This window comes from Scyliorhinus torazame, chromosome 4, assembly GCF_047496885.1.
Source record: "Scyliorhinus torazame isolate Kashiwa2021f chromosome 4, sScyTor2.1, whole genome shotgun sequence".
NCBI lineage: Eukaryota > Metazoa > Chordata > Chondrichthyes > Carcharhiniformes > Scyliorhinidae > Scyliorhinus > Scyliorhinus torazame.
The window spans coordinates 47,211,960-47,231,766 of NC_092710.1; the positions used below are offsets into that span (position 1 = coordinate 47,211,960).

Here is a 19,807-nt window from a genome sequence, read left to right on the forward strand (position 1 = left end):
AATACGTTCACCACAAGGACAAAGTAAGTTGCGTGAAAAATGGGAGCTAAGGAAGGTTTGAATAAAGTTTGACATAAAGCAAACTTCAAGGTCGGTGCCACAGAGATTTTGCCAACAATTTCTGCATTCATCATTAAATTGGGAGCATTGCTTCACAGGCTACTTGCTTGGACCTAAAGGCATGAAAGCACTGCTTAAATTTGAAGTCAGGATCTCCTGTTTACAAGACAGGCGCTTTAACCATCTAAGCCACAGCACCAATCTGCAAGACAACTTTGCAAGTGTAGAACAGATTTCAATTGTTTTGATTAAACATCGGTATTGTTGATTTCTCCTGCTGACTTTGAGAGTGCAAACTAAAATATTCATCGTCACTGGGCTTTTGAAACTGTAAAGATTGCAGTTATTTCTGAAAGTTATTAATTTAAAAGCAGTTCTGCAGGAAAGAAGTATACAAACAGGAAATATTTTGTGAATTGGGAAGTGATTAAACATGGCCAGAAAACTACAGTGGTATAATGCAGGACAAGACAAGGAGAGAGTTTTACATTCACTGAAAATCTAGCAAAAATTCTTGAAAATTCTGGACGGCTGTTGCAATTTGGCAAACACGACGTTGTCACGGTTCATCCACTTTCCCAAAAGCACCCTGCATTCTTTATTCTTTTTTCCTGTCGTTCATTGGGAACAAAAACACCTTGAGACAAAGTTGAAGCCCAGGCAGGGACTTAAACCCATCGATCTTCAGATTAAAAGTCAGATGCTCTACCGACTGCGCTTCCAGGGCCCATTCCAAACGCAGTCTTATAGCTCACTTCAAAGTCTCATATTGTATATTTTGAATTTCCTTCAATGGTAATTCAGCCTCACCAGCACATTTCCCTCGCAAGCAGACCGGCAGCCTCCCTTTGGCTTCCTTTCTCAAATTCTACAGCTTATACTCGCTTTTTACCAGTGACTTGTGATGTGACAACTGTTTACTCAGGGACCTGCACTGAGACTTCAAAACTTTGAAGATTACGTTTAGTTCGGTGAGATCTGAGTGGGAAGCTACAGAGACAAAGGTTGTATTTTCAGAGAGGGAATAAAAGGTATCATCTGGTGTTTGTTGTGGCAGAGTGTGAACGTAAATAAATTCATCTAGTAAACTAGCAAATTATGCAAATCGCAAAGTTTCAGGATATAAATAGATCTGTCAGCACCACATCATCATGGAAAATAACCCCAAACTTTATTTCGCCCGAGTCGTTCTTGCAAACGTGCAGCAACATAAATCGTTCAATATAAAAGCAAATTACTGCGGATGTAAAATCTGAAAGAAAAACAGGAAATGATGGAAAATCTCAGCGGGTCTGGTACCACCTGTGAAGAGAGAACCGAGTTAACATTTCGAGTCTGGGTTACTCTTCGTCACAGTAAATGAATTAATCATTCAATCGTTGCTCACAGATGTCGCTAAAAAACATTCAAAATGTTCCTTCAGGATTACCGGAGGTAAATCCTGTCATGCATTCAAAGAAAATACTGCGGATGTTGCGAATCTGCAGGAGAAGCTAAACATGATAGGATTGAAGCTCAAAAAATCAGAGGATATATGTGGAGCCAGACACAGAGTTAACATTTCAAATCCGTGTGATCCTTAATCAGAGCTGAAGTGAGGAGTAAATGCAATGGATTAGATGATAAAATGGAAGTTGCGTGAAAAATGGAGCTATGAAAGGTTTGACGTAAGAGGAGAGAAAACACCTTCAAGGTTAGTGCCATGGAGATTTTGCCAAGACATTCTGCATTCACAAATAAATTGGGAGCTTTTCGTCACAGGTTACCTGTTTTGACGTAAAGGTGTAAAGGCATTGCTGAGATTCGATCTCAGGATCGCCTGTTTATTAGACAGGCACTTTAACCATCTAAGCCACAGTACCAACTTGCAAATTTGCTCTGCAAGTTTGGAACAGATTTCCATTATTTTGATTACACCTCAGTATTGTTGATTTCTCATGCTGACTTTCAGAGTGCAAATTAAAATATTCATCGGCACTGGACTTTTGAAACTGTAAAAATTGCAGTTATTTCTGAAAGTTATTAGATTATAGCATTCTGCAGGGAAGAAGTAAACAAACAGGAAATATTTTGTGAAATGGAAGTAATTAAACATGACCACAAAACTATAGTGTTATAATGCAGGACAAGACCAGGAGAGAGTTTTTACATGAACTGAATATCTAGCAAAAATTCTTGAAATTTGTCGACGGCAATTGCAATTTGACAACACGACGTTGTCACGGTTCATCCACTTTCCCAAAATCACCCTGCATTCTTTATTTTTTTTTCCTGTCGTTCATTGGGAACAAAAACGGCTTGAGACAAAGTTGATGCCCAGGCAGGGACTTAAACCCATCGATCTTCAGATTAAAAGTCAGATGCTCTACCGACTGCGCTTCCAGGGCCCATTCCAAACGCAGTCTTATAGCTCACTTCAAAGTCTCATATTGTATAATTTGAATTTCCTTCAATTGTAATTCAGCCTCACCAGCACATTTCCCTCGCAAGCAGACCGGCAGCCTCCCTTTGGCTTCCTTTCTCAAATACTTCAGCTTGTACTCGCTTTTTACCAGTGACTTGTGATGTGACAACTGTTTACCCAGGGACCTGCACTGGGACTTCAAGACTTTGAAGATTACGTTTAGTTCGGTGAGATCTGAGTGGGAAGCTACAGAGACAAAGATTGTATTTTGAGAGAGGGAATAAAAGGTATCATCTGGTGTTTGTTGTGGCAGAGTGTGAACGTAAATAAATTCATCTAGTAATCTAGCAAATCATGCAAATCGCAAAGTTTCAGGATATAAATAGATCTGTCAGCACAACATCATCATGGAAAATAAACCCATCCTTTATCCCGCCCGAGTCGTTCTTGCAAAGGTGCAGCAACATAAATCGTTCAATATAAAAGCAAATTACTCGGATGTAAAATCTGAAGGAAAAACAGGAAATGATGGAAAATCTCAGCGGGTCTGGCACCACCTGTGAAGACAGAACCGAGTTAACATTTCGAGTCCGGGTCACTCTTCGTCACAGTAAATCAATTAATCATTCAATCGTTGCTCACAGATGTCGCTAAAAAACATTCAAAATGTTCCTTCAGGATTACCGGAGGTAAATCCTGTCATGCATTCAAATAAAATACTGCGGATGTTGCGAATCTGCATGAGAAGCGAAACAGGATAGGATTGAAGCTCAAAAATTCAGAGGATATATGTGGAGCCAGACACAGAGTTAACATTTCAAATCCGTGTGATCCTTAATCAGAGCTGAAGTGAGGAGTAAATGCAATGGAGTAGATGAGAAAATGGAAGTTGCGTGAAAAATGGAGCTATGAAAGGTTTGACATAAGAGTAGGGAGAGCATCTTCAAGGTTCGTGCCATGGAGATTTTGCCAATAAAATCAGCATTCACCATTAAATTGGGAGCTTTTCATAACAGGTTACTTGTTTTGACGTAAAGGTATAAAGGCACTGCTGAGATTTGAACTCAGGATGTTCTGAGTTCAAATCAGGCGCATTAACCATCTAAGCCACAGCACCTACTGGCAGACCAGCTCTGCAAGTTTGGAGCAGATTTCCATTATTTTGATTACCGCTCAGTATTGTTGATTTCTCATGCTGACTTTGAGAGTGCAAATTTCATTGGCACTGGACTTTTGAAACTGCAAAAATTGCTGTTATTTCTGAAAGTTATTAGATTATAGCATTCTGCAGGGACTAGTAAACAAACAGGAAATATTTTGTGAATTGGAAGTAATTAAACATAACCACAAAACTATAGTGGTATAATGCAGGACAAGACCAGGAGAGAGTTTTGACATTAACTGAAAATCTAGCAAAAATTCTTGAAAGTTGTCGGCGGCAATTGCAATTTGGCAAACACGATGTTGTCACGGTTCATCCACTTTCCCAAAATCACCCTGCATTTTTTACTTTTTTTTCCTGTCGTTCATTGGGAACAAAAACACCTTGAGACAAAGTTGAAGCCCAGGCAGGGACTTAAACCCATCGATCTTCAGATTAAAAGTCAGATGCTCTACCGACTGCTCTTCCAGGGCCCATTCCAAACGCAGTCTTATAGCTCACTTCAAAGTCTCATATTGTATAATTTGAATTTCCTTCAATTGTAATTCAGCCTCACCAGCACATTTCCCTCGCAAGCAGACCGGCAGCCTCCCTTTGGCTTCCAGTCTCAAATTCTTCAGCTTGTACTCGCTTTTTACCAGTGACTTGTGATGTGACAACTGTTTACCCAGGGACCTGCACTGGGACTTCAAGACTTTGAAGATTACGTTTAGTTCGGTGAGATCTGAGTGGGAAGCTACAGAGACAAAGATTGTATTTTGAGAGAGGGAATAAAAGGTATCATCTGGTGTTTGTTGTGGCAGTGTGTGAACGTAAATAAATTCATCTAGTAATCTAGCAAATTATGCAAATCGCAAAGTTTCAGGATATAAATAGATCTGTCAGCACCACATCATCATGGAAAATAACCCCATCCTTTATCCCGCCCGAGTCGTTCTTGCAAACGTGCAGCAACATAAATCGTTCAATTTAAAAGCAAATTACTGCGGATGTAAAATCTGAAAGAAAAACAGGAAATGATGGAAAATCTCAGCGGGTCTGGCACCACCTGTGAAGAGAGAACCGAGTTAACATTTCGAGTCCGTGTCACTCTTCGTCACAGTAAATCAATTAATCATTCAATCGTTGCTCACAGATGTCGCTAAAAAACAATCAAAATGTTCCTTCAGGATTACCGGAGGTAAATCCTGTCATACATTCAAAGAAAATACTGCGGATGTTGCGAATCTGCATGAGAAGCTAAACAGGATAGGATTGAAGCTCAAAAATTCAGAGGATATATGTGGAGCCAGACACAGAGTTAACATTTCAAATCCGTGTGATCCTTAATCAGAGCTGAAGTGAGGAGTAAATGCAATGGAGTAGATGAGATGGAGTAGATGAGAAAATGGAAGTTGCGTGAAAAATGGAGCTATGAAAGGTTTGACATAAGAGTAGGGAGGGCATCTTCAAGGTTAGTGCCATGGAGATTTGGCCAATAGACTCTGCATTCAACATTAAATTGGGAGCTTTTCATAACAGGTCACTTGTTTTGACGTAAAGGTATAAATGCACGGCGGAGATTTGAACTCAGGATCTCCTGTTTACTAGACAGGCGCTTTAACCATCTAAGCCACAGCGCCTACTTGCCCATCAGCTCTGCAAGTTTGGAGCAGATTTCCATTATTTTGATTACCGCTCAGTATTGTTGATTTCTCATGCTGACTTTGAGAGTGCTAATTTCATTGGCACTGGACTTTTGAAACTGCAAAAATTGCAGTTATTTCTGAAAGTTATTAGATTATAGCATTCTGCAGGGAAAAGTAAACAAACAGGAAATATGTTGTGAATTTGAAGTAATTAAACATGACCACAAAACTATTGTGATACAATGCAGGACAAGACCAGGAGAGAGTTTATACATTAACTGAAAATCTAGCAGAAATTCTTGAAAGTTGTCGACGCCAATTGCAATTTGGCAAACATGACATTGTCACAGTTCATCCACTTTCCCAAAATCACCCTGCATTCTTTATTCTTTTTTCCTGTCGTTCATTGGGAACAAAAACGGCTTGAGACAAAGTTGAAGCCCAGGCAGGGACTTAAACCCATCGATCTTCAGATTAAAAGTCAGATGCTCTACCGACTGCGCTTCCAGGGCCCATTCCAAACGCAGTCTTATAGCTCACTTCAAAGTCTCATATTGTATATTTTGAATTTCCTTCAATGGTAATTCAGCCTCACCAGCACATTTCCCTCGCAAGCAGACCGGCAGCCTCCCTTTGGCTTCCTTTCTCAAATTCTTCAGCTTGTTCTCGCTTTTTACAAGTGACTTGTGATGTGACAACTGTTTACCCAGAGACTTGCACTGGGACTTCAAGACTTTGAAGATTACGTTTAGTTCGGTGAGATCTGAGTGGGAAGCTACAGAGACAAAGATTGTATTTTGAGAGAGGGAATAAAAGGTATCATCTGGTGTTTGTTGTCGCAGTGTGTGAACGTAAATAAATTCATCTAGTAAACTAGCAAATTATGCAAATCGCAAAGTTTCAGGATATATATAGATCTGTCAGCACCACATCATCATGGAAAATAACCCCATCCTTTATCCCGCCCGAGTCGTTCTTGCAAACGTGCAGCAACATAAATCGTTCAATATAAAAGCAAATTACTGCGGATGTAAAATCTGAAAGAAAAACAGGAAATGATGGAAAATCTCAGCGGGTCTGGCACCACCTGTGAAGAGAGAACCGAGTTAACATTTCGAGTCCGGGTCACTCTTCGTCACAGTAAATCAATTAATCATTCAATCGTTGCTCACAGATGTCGCTAAAAAACATTCAAAATGTTCCTTCAGGATTACCGGAGGTAAATCCTGTCATGCATTCAAAGAAAATACTGCAGATGGTGCGAATCTGCATGAGAAGCTAAACATGATAGGATTGAAGCTCAAAAATTCAGAGGATATATGTGGAGCCAGACACAGCGTTAACATTTCAAATCCGTGTGATCCTTAATCAGAGCTGAAGTGAGGAGTAAATGCAATGGAGTAGATGAGATGGAGTAGATGAGGAAATGGAAGTTGCGTGAAAAATGGAGCTATGAAAGGTTTGACATTCGAGGAGGGAGGGCATCTTCAAGGTAAGTGCCATGGAGATTTTGTCAATAAACTCTGCATTCACCATTAAATTGGGAGCTTTTCATAACGCGTTCCTGGCTTTGACAGAAAGGTATAAAGGCACTGCTGAGATTTGAACTCAGGATCTCCTGTTTACTAGACAGGCGCTTTAACCATCTAAGCCACAGCGCCTACTTGCACACCAGCTCTGCAAGTTTGGAGCAGATTTCCATTATTTTGATTACGCTCAGTATTGTTGATTTCTCATACTGACTTTGAGAGTGCAAATTTCATTGGCACTGGACTTTTGAAACCGCAAAAATTGCAGTTATTTCTGAAAGTTATTAGATTATAGCATTCTGCAGGGAGAAGTAAACAAACAGGAAATATTTTGTGAATTGGAAGTAATTAAACATGACCACAAAACTATTGTGATACAATGCAGGACAAGACCAGGAGAGAGTTTATACATTAACTGAAAATCTAGCAGAAATTCTTGAAAGTTGTCGACGCCAATTGCAATTTGGCAAACACGACGTTGTCACAGTTCATCCACTTTCCCAAAATCACCCTGCATTCTTTATTCTTTTTTCCTGTCATTCATTGGGAACAAAGACGCCTTGAGACAAAGTTGAAGCCCAGGCAGGGACTGAAACCCATCGATCTTCAGATTAAAAGTCAGATGCTCTACCGACTGCGCTTCCAGGGCCCATTCCAAACGCAGTCTTATAGCTCACTTCAAAGTCTCATATTGTATATTTTGAATTTCCTTCAATGGTAATTCAGCCTCACCAGCACATTTCCCTCGCAAGCAGACCGGCAGCCTCCCTTTGGCTTCCTTTCTCAAATTCTTCAGCTTGTTCTCGCTTTTTACCAGTGACTTGTGATGTGACAACTGTTTACCCAGGGACCTGCACTGGGACTTCAAGACTTTGAAGATTACGTTTAGTTCGGTGAGATCTGAGTGGGAGGCTACAGAGACAAAGATTGTATTTTGAGAGAGGGAATAAAAGGTATCATCTGGTGTTTGTTATGGCAGAGTCTGAACGTAAATAAATTCATCTAGTAAACTAGCAAATTATGCAAATCGCAAAGTTTCAGGATAAAAATAGATCTGTCAGCACCACATCATGATGGAAAATAACCCCATCCTTTATACCGCCCGAGTCGTTCTTGCAAACGTGCAGCAACATAAATCGTTCAATATAAAAGCAAATTACTGCGGATGTAAAATCTGAAAGAAAATCAGGAAATGATGGAAAATCTCAGCGGGTCTGGCACCATGTGTGAAGAGAGAACCGAGTTAACATTTCGAGTCCGGGTCACTCTTCGTCACAGTAAATCAATTAATCATTCAATCGTTGCTCACAGATGTCGCTAAAAAACATTCAAAATGTTCCTTCAGGATTACCGGAGGTAAATCCTGTCATGCATTCAAAGAAAATACTGCGGATGTTGCGAATTTGCATGAGAAGCTAAACATGATCGAATTGAAGCTCAAAAATTGAGAGGATATATGTGGAGCCAGACACAGCGTTAACATTTCAAATCCGTGTGATCCTTAATCAGAGCTGAAGTGAGGAGTAAATGCAATGGAGTAGATGAGATGGAGTAGATGAGAAAATGGAAGTTGCGTGAAAAATGGAGCTGTGAAAGGTTTGACATTAGAGTAGGGTGGGCATTTTCAAGGTTAGTGCCATGGAGATTTTGCCAATAACCTCTGCATTCACCATTAAATTGGGAGCTTTTCATAACAGGTCACTTGTTTTGACGTAAAGGTACAACTGCACTGCTGAGATTTGAACTCAGGATCTCCTGTTTATTAGATAGGCGCTTTAACCACCTAAGCCACAGCGCCTACTTGCACATCAGCTCTGCAAGTTTGGAGCAGATTTCCATTATTTTGATTACCGCTCAGTATTGTTGATTTCTCATGCTGACTTTGAGAGTGCTAATTTCATTGGCACTGGACTTTTGAAACTGCAAAAATTGCTGTTATTTCTGAAAGTTATTAGATTATGGCATTCTGCAGGGAAAAGTAAACAAACAGGAAATATGTTGTGAATTTGAAGTAATTAAACATGACCACAAAACTATTGTGATACAATGCAGGACAAGACCAGGAGAGAGTTTATACATTAACTGAAAATCTAGCAGAAATTCTTGAAAGTTGTCGACGCCAATTGCAATTTGGCAAACATGACATTGTCACAGTTCATCCACTTTCCCAAAATCACCCTGCATTCTTTATTCTTTTTTCCTGTCGTTCATTGGGAACAAAAATGGCTTGAGACAAAGTTGAAGCCCAGGCAGGGACTTAAACCCATCGATCTTCAGATTAAAAGTCAGATGCTCTACCGACTGCGCTTCCAGGGCCCATTCCAAACGCAGTCTTATAGCTCACTTCAAAGTCTCATATTGTATATTTTGAATTTCCTTCAATGGTAATTCAGCCTCACCAGCACATTTCCCTCGCAAGCAGACCGGCAGCCTCCCTTTGGCTTCCTTTCTCAAATTCTTCAGCTTGTTCTCGCTTTTTACCACTGACTTGTGATGTGACAACTGTTTACCCAGGGACCTGCACTGGGACTTCAATTCTTTGAAGATTACGTGAGATCTGAGTGGGAAGCTACAGAGACAAAGATTGTATTTTGAGAGAGGGAATAAAAGGTATCATCTGGTGTTTGTTGTCGCAGTGTGTGAACGTAAATAAATTCATCTAGTAAACTAGCAAATTATGCAAATCGCAAAGTTTCAGGATAAAAATAGATCTGTCAGCACCACATCATCATGGAAAATAACCCCATCCTTTATCCCGCCCGAGTCGTTCTTGCAAACGTGCAGCAACATAAATCGTTCAATATAAAAGCAAATTACTGCGGATGTAAAATCTGAAAGAAAAACAGGAAATGTTGGAAAATCTCAGCGGGTCTGGCACCACCTGTGAAGAGAGAACCGAGTTAGCATTTCGAGTCCGGGTCACTCTTCGTCACAGTAAATCAATTAATCATTCAATCGTTGCTCACAGATGTCGCTAAAAAACATTCAAAAAGTTCCTTCAGGATTACCGGAGGTAAATCCTGTCATGCATTCAAAGAAAACACTGCAGATGGTGCGAATCTGCATGAGAAGCTAAACATGATAGGATTGAAGCTCAAAAATTCAGAGGATATATGTGGAGACAGACACAGCGTTAACATTTCAAATCCGTGTGATCCTTAATCAGAGCTGAAGTGAGGAGTAAATGCAATGGAGTAGATGAGATGGAGTAGATGAGGAAATGGAAGTTGCGTGAAAAATGGAGCTATGAAAGGTTTGACATTAGAGTAGGGAGGGCATCTTCAAGGTAAGTGCCATGGAGATTTTGCCAATAAACTCTGCATTCACCATTAAATTGGGAGCTTTTCATAACACGTTCCTGGTTTTGACAGAAAGGTATAAAGGCACTGCTGAGATTTGAACTCAGGATCTCCTGTTTACTAGACAGGCGCTTTAACCATCTAAGCCACAGCGCCTACTTGCACACCAGCTCTGCAAGTTTGGAGCAGATTTCCATTATTTTGATTACGCTCAGTATTGTTGATTTCTCATACTGACTTTGAGAGTGCAAATTTCATTGGCACTGGACTTTTGAAACTGCAAAAATTGCAGTTATTTCTGAAAGTTATTAGATTATAGCATTCTGCAGGGAGAAGTAAACAAACAGGAAATATTTTGTGAATTGGAAGTAATTAAACATGACCACAAAACTATTGTGATACAATGCAGGACAAGACCAGGAGAGAGTTTATACATTAACTGAAAATCTAGCAGAAATTCTTGAAAGTTGTCGACGCCAATTGCAATTTGGCAAACACGACGTTGTCACAGTTCATCCACTTTCCCAAAATCACCCTGCATTCTTTATTCTTTTTTCCTGTCATTCATTGGGAACAAAGACGCCTTGAGACAAAGTTGAAGCCCAGGCAGGGACTGAAACCCATCGATCTTCAGATTAAAAGTCAGATGCTCTACCGACTGCGCTTCCAGGGCCCATTCCAAACGCAGTCTTATTGCTCACTTCAAAGTCTCATATTGTATATTTTGAATTTCCTTCAATGGTAATTCAGCCTCACCAGCACATTTCCCTCGCAAGCAGACCGGCAGCCTCCCTTTGGCTTCCTTTCTCAAATTCTTCAGCTTGTTCTCGCTTTTTACCAGTGACTTGTGATGTGACAATGTTTACCCAGGGACCTGCACTGGGACTTCAAGACTTTGAAGATTACGTTTAGTTCGGTGAGATCTGAGTGGGAGGCTACAGAGACAAAGATTGTATTTTGAGAGAGGGAATAAAAGGTATCATCTGGTGTTTGTTATGGCAGAGTCTGAACGTAAATAAATTCATCTAGTAAACTAGCAAATTATGCAAATCGCAAAGTTTCAGGATAAAAATAGATCTGTCAGCACCACATCATCATGGAAAATAACTCCATCCTTTATCCCGCCCGAGTCGTTCTTGCAAACGTGCAGCAACATAAATCGTTCAATATAAAAGCAAATTACTGCGGATGTAAAATCTGAAAGAAAATCAGGAAATGATGGAAAATCTCAGCGGGTCTGGCACCATGTGTGAAGAGAGAACCGAGTTAACATTTCGAGTCTGGGTCACTCTTCGTCACAGTAAATCAATTAATCATTCAATCGTTGCTCACAGATGTCGCTAAAAAACATTCAAAATGTTCCTTCAGGATTAGCGGAGGTAAATCCTGTCATGCATTCAAAGAAAATACTGCGGATGTTGCGAATTTGCATGAGAAGCTAAACATGATCGAATTGAAGCTCAAAAATTGAGAGGATATATGTGGAGCCAGACACAGCGTTAACATTTCAAATCCGTGTGATCCTTAATCAGAGCTGAAGTGAGGAGTAAATGCAATGGAGTAGATGAGATGGAGTAGATGAGAAAATGGAAGTTGCGTGAAAAATGGAGCTGTGAAAGGTTTGACATTAGAGTATGGTGGGCATTTTCAAGGTTAGTGCCATGGAGATTTTGCAAATAAACTCTGCATTCACCATTAAATTGGGAGCTTTTCATAACAGGTCACTTGTTTTGACGTAAAGGTACAACTGCACTGCTGAGATTTGAACTCAGGATCTCCTGTTTACTAGATAGGCGCTTTAACCACCTAAGCCACAGCGCCTACTTGCACATCAGCTCTGCAAGTTTGGAGCAGATTTCCATTATTTTGATTACCGCTCAGTATTGTTGATTTCTCATGCTGCCTTTGAGAGTGCAAATTTAATTGGCACTGGACTTTTGAAACTGCAAAAATTGCTGTTATTTCTGAAAGTTATTAGATTATCGCATTCTGCAGGGAAAAGTAAACAAACAGGAAATATCTTGTGAATTTGAAGTAATTAAACATGACCACAAAACTATTGTGATACAATGCAGGACAAGACCAGGAGTGAGTTTTTACATTAACTGAAAATCTAGCAGAAATTCTTGAAAGTTGTCGACGCCAATTGCAATTTGGCAAACATGACGTTGTCACAGTTCATCCACTTTCCCAAAATCACCCTGCATTCTTTATTCTTTTTTACTGTCGTTCATTGGGAACAAAAACGGCTTGAGACAAAGTTGAAGCCCAGGCAGGGACTTAAACCCATCGATCTTCAGATTAAAAGTCAGATGCTCTACCGACTGCGCTTCCAGGGCCAATTCCAAACGCAGCCTTATAGCTCACTTCAAAGTCTCATATTGTATATTTTGAATTTCCTTCAATGATAATTCAGCCTCACCAGCACATTTCCCTCGCAAGCAGACCGGCAGCCTCCCTTTGGCTTCCTTTCTCAAATTCTTCAGCTTGTACTCGCTTTTTACCAGTGACTTGTGATGTGACAACTGTTTACCCAGGGACCTGCACTGGGACTTCAAGACTTTGAAGATTACGTTTAGTTCGGTGAGATCTGAGTGGGAAGCTCCAGAGACAAAGATTGTATTTTGAGAGAGGGAATAAAAGATATCATCTGGTGTTTGTTGTGGCAGTGTGTGAACGTAAATAAATTCATCTAGTAAACTAGCAAATTATGCCAATCGCAAAGTTTCAGGATATAAATAGATCTGTCAGCACCACATTATCATGGAAAATAACCCCATCCTTTATAGCGCCCGAGTCGTTCTTGCAAACGTGCAGCAACATAAATCGTTCAATATAAAAGCAAATTACTGCGGATGTAAAATCTGAAAGAAAAACAGGAAATGATGGAAAATCTCAGCGGGTCTGGCACCACCTGTGAAGAGAGAACCGAGTTAACATTTCGAGTCCGGGTCACTCTTCGTCACAGTAAACCAATTAATCATTCAATCGTTGCTCACAGATGTCGCTAAAAAACAATCAAAATGTTCCTTCAGGATTACCGGAGGTAAATCCTGTCATACATTCAAAGAAAATACTGCGGATGTTGCGAATCTGCATGAGAAGCTAAACATGATAGGATTGAAGCTCAGAAATTCAGAGGATATATGTGGAGCCAGACACAGAGTTAACATTTCAAATCCGTGTGATCCTTAAACAGAGCTGAAGTGAGGAGTAAATGCAATGGAGTAGATGAGATGGAGTAGATGAGAAAATGGAAGTTGCGTGAAAAATGGAGCTATGAAAGGTTTGACATAAGAGGAGGGAGGGCATCTTCAAAGTTAGTGCCTATGAGATTTTGCCAATAAACTCTGCATTCACCATTAAATGGGAGCTTTTCATAACAGGTTACTTGTTTTGACGTAAAGGAATAAATGCACTGTTGAGATTTGAAGTCAGCATCTCCTGTTTACTAGACAGGCGCTTTTACCATCTAAGCCACAGCACCTACTTGCACACCAGCGCTGCAAGTTTGGAGCAGATTTCCATTATTTTGATTACCGCTCAGTATTGTTGATTTCTCATACTGACTTTGAGAGTGCAAATTTCATTGGCACTGGACTTTTGAAACTGCAAAAATTGCAGTTATTTCTGAAAGTTATTAGATTATAGCAGGGACTAGTAAACAAACAGGAAATATTTTGTGAATTGGAAGTAATTAAACATGACCACAAAACTACAGTGGTATAATGCAGGACAAGACCAGGAGAGAGTTTTTACATTAACTGAAAATCTAGCAGAAATTCTTGAAAGTTGTCGACGGCAATTGCAATTCGGCAAACACGACGTTGTCACGGTTCATCCACTTTCCCAAAATCACCCTGCATTCTTTATTTTTTTTTCCTGTCGTTCATTTCGAACAAAAACACCTTGAGACAAACTTGAAGCCCAGGCAGGGACTTAAACCCATCGACCTTCAGATTAAAAGTCAGATGCTCTACCGACTGCGCTTCCAGGGCCCATTCCAAACACAGTCTTATAGCTCACTTCAATGTCTCATATTGTATATATTGAATTTCCTTCAATGGTAATTCAGCCTCACCAGCACATTTCCCTCGCAAGCAGACCGGCAGCCTCCCTTTGGCTTCCTTTCTCAAATTCTTCAGCTTGTACTCGCTTTTTACCAGTGACTTGTGATGTGACAACTGTTTACCCAGGGATCTGCACTGGGACTTCAAGACTTTGAAGATTACGTTTAGTTCGGTGAGATCTGAGTGGGAAGCGACAGAGACAAAGATTGTATTTTGAGAGAGGGAATAAAAGATATCATCTGGTGTTTGTTGTGGCAGTGTGTGAACGTAACAAAATTCATCGAGTAAACTAGCAAATTATGCAAATCGCAAAGTTTCAGGATATAAATAGATCTGTCAGCACCACATTATCATGGAAAATAACCCCATCCTTTATACCGCCCGAGTCGTTCTTGCAAACGTGCAGCAACATAAATCGTTCAATATAAAAGCAAATTACTGCGGATGTAAAATCTGAAAGAAAAACAGTAAATGATGGAAAATCTCAGCGGGTCTGGCACCACCTGTGAAGAGAGAACCGAGTTAACATTTCGAGTCCGGGTCACTCTTCGTCACAGTAAATCAATTAATCATTCAATCGTTGCTCACAGATGTCGCTAAAAAACATTCAAAATGTTCCTTCAGGATTACCGGAGGTAAATCCTGTCATGCATTCAAAGAAAATACTGCGGATGTTGCAAATCTGCATGAGAAGCTAAACATGATAGGATTGAAGCTCAAAAATTCAGAGGATATATGTGGAGCCAGACACAGAGTTAACATTTCAAATCCGTGTGATCCTTAAACAGAGCTGAAGTGAGGAGTAAATGCAATGGAGTAGATGAGATGGAGTAGATGAGAAAATGGAAGTAGCGTGAAAAATGGAGCTATGAAAGGTTTGACATAAGAGTAGGGAGAGCATCTTCAAGGGTAGTGCCATGGAGATGTTGCCAATAAACTCCGCATCCACCATTAAACTGGGAGCTTTTCGTAACAGGTTACTTGTTTAGACGTAAAGGTATAAAGGCACTGCTGAGATTTGAATTCAGGATCTCCTGTTTACTAGACAGGCGCTTTTACCATTTAAGCCACAGCACCTACTTGCAGACTCGCTCTGCAAGTTTGGAGCAGATTTCCATTATTTTGATTACCGCTCAGTATTGTTGATTTCTCATGCTGACTTTGAGAGTGCAAATTTCATCGGCACTGGACTTTTGAAACTGCAAAAATTGCAGTTAATTCTGAAAGTTATTAGATTATAGCATTCTGCAGGGACTAGTAAACAAACAGGAAATATTTTGTGAATTGGAAGTAATTAAACATGACCACAAAACTATAGTGGTATAATGCAGGACAAGACCAGGAGAGAGTTTTTACATTAACTGAAAATCTAGCAGAAATTGTTGAAAGTTGTCGACGGCAATTGCAATTTGGCAAACACGACGTTGTCACAGTTCATCCACTTTCCCAAAATCACCCTGCATTCTTTATTCTTTTTTCCTGTCGTTCATTGGGAACAAAAACGGCTTGAGACAAAGTTGAAGCCCAGGCAGGGACTCAAAAACCCATCGATCTTCAGATTAAAAGTCAGATGCTCTCCCGACTGCGCTTCCAGGGCCCATTCCAAACGCAGTCTTATAGCTCACTTCAAAGTCTCATATTGTATATTTTGAATTTCCTTCAATGATAATTCAGCCTCACCAGCACATTTCCCTCGCAAGCAGACCGGCAGCCTCCCTTTGGCTTCCTTTCTCAAATTCTTCAGCTTGTACTCGCTTTTTACCAGTGACTTGTGATGTGACAACTGTTTACCCAGGGTCCTGCACTGGGACTTCAAGACTTTGAAGATTACGTTTAGTTCGGTGAGATCTGAGTGGGAAGCTCCAGAGACAAAGATTGTATTTTGAGAGAGGGAATAAAAGATATCATCTGGTGTTTGTTGTGGCAGTGTGTGAACGTAAATAAATTCATCTAGTAAACTAGCAAATTATGCAAATCGCAAAGTTTCAGGATATAAATAGATCTGTCAGCACCACATCATCATGGAAAATAACCCCATCCTTTATCCCGCCCGAGTCGTTCTTGCAAACGTGCAGCAACATAAATCGTTCAATATAAAAGCAAATTACTGCGGATGTAAAATCTGAAAGAAAAACAGGAAATGATGGAAAATCTCAGCGGGTCTGGCACCACCTGTGAAGAGAGAACCGAGTTAACATTTCGAGTCCGGGTCACTCTTCGTCACAGTAAATCAATTAATCATTCAATCGTTGCTCACAGATGTCGCTAAAAAACATTCAAAATGTTCCTTCAGGATTACCGGAGGTAAATCCTGTCATACATTCAAAGAAAATACTGCGGATGTTGCGAATCTGCATGAGAAGCTAAACATGATAGGATTGAAGCTCAGAAAATCAGAGGATATATGTGGAGCCAGACACAGAGTTAACATTTCAAATCCGTGTGATCCTTAATCAGAGCTGAAGTGAGGAGTAAATGCAATGGAGTAGATGAGATGGAGTAGATGAGAAAATGGAAGTAGCGTGAAAAATGGAGCTATGAAAGGTTTGACATAAGAGTAGGGAGGGCATCTTCAAAGTTAGTGCCTATGAGATTTTGCCAATAAACTCTGCATTCACCATTAAATGGGAGCTTTTCATAACAGGTTACTTGTTTTGACGTAAAGGAATAAATGCACTGCTGAGATTTAAAGTCAGCATCTCCTGTTTATTAGACAGGCGCTTTTACCATCTAAGCCACAGCGCCTACTTGCACACCAGCTCTGCAAGTTTGGAGCAGATTTCCATTATTTTGATTACCGCTCAGTATTGTTGATTTCTCATGCTGACTTTGAGAGTGCAAATTTCATTGGCACTGGACTTTTGAAACTGCAAAAATTGCAGTTATTTCTGAAAGTTATTAGATTATAGCAGGGACTAGTAAACAAACAGGAAATATTTTGTGAATTGGAAGTAATTAAACATGACCACAAAACTACAGTGGTATAATGCAGGACAAGACCAGGAGAGAGTTTTTACATTAACTGAAAATCTAGCAGAAATTCTTGAAAGTTGTCGACGGCAATTGCAATTCGGCAAACACGACGTTGTCACGGTTCATCCACTTTCCCAAAATCACCCTGCATTCTTTATTTTTTTTTCCTGTCGTTCATTTCGAACAAAAACGCCTTGAGACAAACTTGAAGCCCAGGCAGGGACTTAAACCCATCGACCTTCAGATTAAAAGTCAGATGCTCTACCGACTGCGCTTCCAGGGCCCATTCCAAACACAGTCTTATAGCTCACTTCAATGTCTCATATTGTATATATTGAATTTCCTTCAATGGTAATTCAGCCTCACCAGCACATTTCCCTCGCAAGCAGACCGGCAGCCTCCCTTTGGCTTCCTTTCTCAAATTCTTCAGCTTGTACTCGCTTTTTACCAGTGACTTGTGATGTGACAACTGTTTACCCAGGGACCTGCACTGGGACTTCAAGACTTTGAAGATTACGTTTAGTTCGGTGAGATCTGAGTGAGAAGCTCCAGAGACAAAGATTGTATTTTGAGAGAGGGAATAAAAGATATCATCTGGTGTTTGTTGTGGCAGTGTGTGAACGTAACAAAATTCATCGAGTAAACTAGCAAATTATGCAAATCGCAAAGTTTCAGGATATAAATAGACCTGTCAGCACCACATCATCATGGAAAATAACCCCATCCTTTATCCCGCCCGAGTCGTTCTTGCAAACGTGCAGCAACATAAATCGTTCAATATAAAAGCAAATTACTGCGGATTTAAAATCTGAAAGAAAAACAGGAAATGATGGAAAATCTCAGCGGGTCTGGCACCACCTGTGAAGAGAGAACCGAGTTAACATTTCGAGTCCGGGTCACTCTTCGTCACAGTAAATCAATTAATCATTCAATCGTTGCTCACAGATGTCGCTAAAAAACATTCAAAATGTTCCTTCAGGATTACCGGAGGTAAATCCTGTCATGCATTCAAAGAAAATACTGCGGATGTTGCGAATTTGCATGAGAAGCTAAACATGATCGAATTGAAGCTCAAAAATTGAGAGGATATATGTGGAGCCAGACACAGCGTTAACATTTCAAATCCGTGTGATCCTTAATCAGAGCTGAAGTGAGGAGTAAATGCAATGGAGTAGATGAGATGGAGTAGATGAGAAAATGGAAGTTGCGTGAAAAATGGAGCTGTGAAAGGTTTGACATTAGAGCATGGTGGGCATTTTCAAGGTTAGTGCCATGGAGATTTTGCCAATAATCTCTGCATTCACCATTAAATTGGGAGCTTTTCATAACAGGTCACTTGTTTTGACGTAAAGGTACAACTGCACTGCTGAGATTTGAACTCAGGATCTCCTGTTTACTAGATAGGCGCTTTAACCACCTAAGCCACAGCGCCTACTTGCACATCAGCTCTGCAAGTTTGGAGCAGATTTCCATTATTTTGATTACCGCTCAGTATTGTTGATTTCTCATGCTGCCTTTGAGAGTGCAAATTTAATTGGCACTGGACTTTTGAAACTGCAAAAATTGCTGTTATTTCTGAAAGTTATTAGATTATCGCATTCTGCAGGGAAAAGTAAACAAACAGGAAATATCTTGTGAATTTGAAGTAATTAAACATGACCACAAAACTATTGTGATACAATGCAGGACAAGACCAGGAGTGAGTTTTTACATTAACTGAAAATCTAGCAGAAATTCTTGAAAGTTGTCGACGCCAATTGCAATTTGGCAAACATGACGTTGTCACAGTTCATCCACTTTCCCAAAATCACCCTGCATTCTTTATTCTTTTTTCCTGTCGTTCATTGGGAACAAAAACGGCTTGAGACAAAGTTGAAGCCCAGGCAGGGACTTAAACCCATCAATCTTCAGATTAAAAGTCAGATGCTCTACCGACTGCGCTTCCAGGGCCCATTCCAAACGCAGTCTTATAGCTCACTTCAAAGTCTCATATTGTATATTTTGAATTTCCTTCAATGATAATTCAGCCTCACCAGCACATTTCCCTCGCAAGCAGACCGGCAGCCTCCCTTTGGCTTCCTTTCTCAAATTCTTCAGCTTGTACTCGCTTTTTACCAGTGACTTGTGATGTGACAACTGTTTACCCAGGGACCTGCACTGGGACTTCAAGACTTTGAAGATTACGTTTAGTTCGGTGAGATCTGAGTGGGAAGCTCCAGAGACAAAGATTGTATTTTGAGAGAGGGAATAAAAGATATCATCTGGTGTTTGTTGTGGCAGTGTGTGAACGTAAATAAATTCATCTAGTAAACTAGCAAATTATGCAAATCGCAAAGTTTCAGGATATAAATAGATCTGTCAGCACCACATTATCATGGAAAATAACCCCATCCTTTATAGCGCCCGAGTCGTTCTTGCAAACGTGCAGCAACATAAATCGTTCAATATAAAAGCAAATTACTGCGGATGTAAAATCTGAAAGAAAAACAGGAAATGATGGAAAATCTCAGCGGGTCTGGCACCACCTGTGAAGAGAGAACCGAGTTAACATTTCGAGTCCGGGTCACTCTTCGTCACAGTAAACCAATTAATCATTCAATCGTTGCTCACAGATGTCGCTAAAAAACAATCAAAATGTTCCTTCAGGATTACCGGAGCTAAATCCTGTCATACATTCAAAGA

At 40.2% G+C, this 19,807-nt stretch overlaps 6 non-coding genes across 6 annotated transcripts; all 6 read right to left on the reverse strand.

The window, feature by feature from the left end:
• Positions 1 to 6,841: 6,841 nt before the first annotated feature.
• On the reverse strand, positions 6,842 to 6,915 carry trnat-agu (transfer RNA threonine (anticodon AGU)). Its single transcript has one exon. It is a non-coding gene; the product is annotated as a tRNA-Thr (tRNA).
• A 1,592-nt stretch (positions 6,916 to 8,507) lies between these two features.
• On the reverse strand, positions 8,508 to 8,581 carry trnai-aau (transfer RNA isoleucine (anticodon AAU)). Its single transcript has one exon. It is a non-coding gene; the product is annotated as a tRNA-Ile (tRNA).
• Positions 8,582 to 10,164: 1,583 nt separating this feature from the next.
• trnat-agu (transfer RNA threonine (anticodon AGU)) lies at positions 10,165 to 10,238 on the reverse strand. The gene has a single exon. It is a non-coding gene; the product is annotated as a tRNA-Thr (tRNA).
• Positions 10,239 to 11,829: 1,591 nt separating this feature from the next.
• trnat-agu (transfer RNA threonine (anticodon AGU)) lies at positions 11,830 to 11,903 on the reverse strand. Its single transcript has one exon. It is a non-coding gene; the product is annotated as a tRNA-Thr (tRNA).
• Positions 11,904 to 15,155: 3,252 nt separating this feature from the next.
• trnat-agu (transfer RNA threonine (anticodon AGU)) lies at positions 15,156 to 15,229 on the reverse strand. The gene has a single exon. It is a non-coding gene; the product is annotated as a tRNA-Thr (tRNA).
• A 3,254-nt stretch (positions 15,230 to 18,483) lies between these two features.
• trnat-agu (transfer RNA threonine (anticodon AGU)) lies at positions 18,484 to 18,557 on the reverse strand. Its single transcript has one exon. It is a non-coding gene; the product is annotated as a tRNA-Thr (tRNA).
• Between the last annotated feature and the right edge of the window lie 1,250 nt (positions 18,558 to 19,807).